A 3407-nucleotide genomic window follows, 5' to 3' on the forward strand; every position below is an offset into this window, starting at 1 on the left:
TTGACATGAATCAGTGATACGATTGTTACCTCGATAGTTTCTGTTCTGAATCACGATCACAGCTAAGCAAAGCAGCAAAGCCTCTAGTAAGTCCACACGAACAGTGCTCCTCCAAAACTCGGTGCTAGCCAATGAATTGGAAGTGCAGAGAAGAAAGGGGTTGCTTCAAAACGTGTAACCTAAAACTTCAGCACCAGAGTTCTATTTATAGAACTTCTAGTGTGCTCTGCAAGTCATAAGTCACTATTGGGCTTCAGTAAGCCCAACAACGAGTTTAGTAATTTTGCTAACTAATTAGCGTTATTTACTAAACGCACCCCTTATATAAGTCATACTTATATATTTCTCTTTTGACTCTTCTTTGTGTGTGACCCAATAGGTTCTAGTCACGTTGGCAATAATATTAAATCTAATATTTAATATTATAAACAATGAGCGGTATCTAGCAACACATCATTGCTACCCAAGTGACAAGAATGTCAAGTGATCTGACGAAACCTTTCCATGATAACACTCATGTGTATATTTACTCCTTTGTCTCGATATCTTCATTGATCCCAAGGCATAGTTATTGTCACCCTTGTATAGATCAATATTTATATTTCTTGATTCCAAAATATACTGAATAACGAATAAGTTCAATATCTTATATTGACTTAGTTCGGCATGGCCATGCAATTTTACAGTCATATTTCATCAAGAGGCCTAAAGATATATCTCCTGTTTATGAGGAGGGACAAATCCCATCTAGGACACTCATGTCCCTCAGCATGATTCATCAAGTACCCATCAACCAACGTTATGGTTATCCTTTTACAGACAACGTTAGAATGGCAACAAAGCACTTGAGTCCACATCTAGGGATCATAGTGGTTTCAGGTCTAAGAGCGATATACATTATTATCATTGTGAGAATATCTTATGACATTTTCATAACATACTATGTAGTATTCTCACGGTGGGTCAATCCAGTATAAATATTACCCCTAATATTTATACCTATGTATAGACTTAATATCTCAATATCAATGACCCATGAGATGCGGTCATCAGTCTACATACATAATAGTCTTTATGCTTTATTATTATCCCAATTCATATTAAAGCTTGACTATGGATATGTTTAAGAATAGCGTTCTTTACGTAATGTAATCTCATGATTAAGTCACACTTAATATTCCATTACATGAACTATCTATTCTAGGGACTTTATTATTTTGAAACATAACAAAATCAATAAAGAAATGCCTTATTATTATATATATTCACAATATATATTTATATCAATATCATGATACAAAGCCAAACCCAATCAATATTGATTGGATATTAGGGCTTACTCCAACAATCTCCCACTAGCACTAAAAGCCAATCAAATATTAACTCAATATATATTGATCAAGTGTTAGCATCAAGCACACCCTGGGCATGATATTATTCTAGTAGATAAGGAACTCTTTCCTATGTTGGTAGGTTACACTTCTTTCAATTTCCACTTTCGATCTTCCATCGAAAAGAAATTGAAGTGTCAAAGTATACATTTGGATTATTGGTGAGATCAAGTATTCATTGCTCGCAAGATTAAACCAATTTCACCTCAGACGGGATCAATGGAATCCGCAACGCAAGAGACACATGGTTTCGCTCAGTTATGAGCTAAACAATCCAAATCATATATATTTGACATCTGTAATAGAAACAACAACTATTTGAAGCTTGTACTTTTACAAATTTCATAGTTGATATCCAAGCATAGCATTTATTCCAAATTGCGATTTGGATATACTGTACACCGATATTAAAGTCAGCATCATTGTAACTTCTTTACAATGTTCCTTTAATCCGTGTTCAAGAAACAATCCTTAGTCCTTTAAGACATCCATGGATATTCTTGAAAGTATTCTAGTGTCGAACTACAATCAATTTTGGTACATATTGAAAATAATTTTCTAACCATGTCTCACATGTGTAGATAAATTGTTTTGGTGACTAGTATGTCATCCACATACTCCACCAAACTAATATCAATGCTCCCACTATTCTCCTTGTGTGCACAAGATTTTTATAGATTTTTATTAATCAAAGTTTTTCATAAAACTTCACTAATAAGACAAATAATTCAACTTCAAGAAGCTTGCTCCAATTCATACATGAATTTTGTAATATAGATACCTTTCTAGCATCCTTTGGATTAACGAAACCCTACATATATGTCAAATACATATACAAGGTCATTCTAATTAAAGAATGCAACATCGTTGTCCATCTCCTAGAATTTGCATTATACAATAATGACAAGTGGGATCGTTAGATTTAAGCATTATGATGATGTAATAGTTTCGTCATGATTTGCATCACGAGTTGCATGAAACCTTCTACAATCAATCACATCTTGAAGGTATTCATAATACCATCCATGTCAGTTTTCTAAAAGAAAAATCACATTCCAATATCCATATATGGTTTGTGTACATAGATTCTTTATAAGATCCCATGGCATATAGTCACTTCTCAAAGTTCAAGCCATTTAGATCTTGTGCTACTCAAACTGATGATTTAACAACAACCGTTTGTTGAATCAACTCGTGTTCCATTCTTAGAGAGATGTGTATTTTGTGTTACTTGACTTAATTCAAGTTCTACATCACTCCCACTGGCTCCTGTAGAGACATACTCCTTGAAAAGGAATACTCCAGTTCTAGCGACAAACAAATTTTGTCAAAGAAGAAGATGTAAAAAATAATATCCCTTAGTTTCCTAAGGATAGTTACACAATTATACTTTCATGAAATTCGAAGTTTAGTTTATCTAATAAACCATATAACCTGAAATTATCATAAAGTCAAAACTAGGTACTCTTACCTCCATATCTAATATGGTGTCTTTATGATTACTTAATTGGAACTTTGTTGTGGGTGAAGAATAACTGTAATTTAATTAATTTCAAGAGTCATTGAGTTATAATCAAACTATTTTAGATCGAGTCATGTCAAACATGAAGCGATATAAATAATCATTATACTCATTAATCAAGCATTTACCATCACGACTTACTCGTATAGTCTTTATACTTTTCAAACTTATTCCTTTTACTTCATTGTTAAAATCTTTGAATAATTTCAAAGTTTTCTTGAATCGTGTCAAATACACTTTGCTTATCTACTAAATGATTTAGTAATGTTAGATGAAGTATAGAAACAATATCTAGCAAATATGTTTAGTTCTCCATATACATCTCATATGTATATCAATTCAAATTAATTATGTGTCCTTTCACCTTTGTTGGTGACCGGTGCATTAATCTATTTTGAAAAGTGGGGCTCACGTCCTTCAAATGATATAAAATCAAATGAGTCCAATAGTCCATATCCATGGATTTTTGGAAATGTGAATCACACTTGTTTGTA

The sequence above is a fragment of the Medicago sativa genome, chromosome 4 (genome assembly GCF_051527215.1).
Source record: "Medicago sativa cultivar Bolivia chromosome 4, Bolivia_mono, whole genome shotgun sequence".
Classification (NCBI taxonomy): domain Eukaryota; kingdom Viridiplantae; phylum Streptophyta; class Magnoliopsida; order Fabales; family Fabaceae; genus Medicago; species Medicago sativa.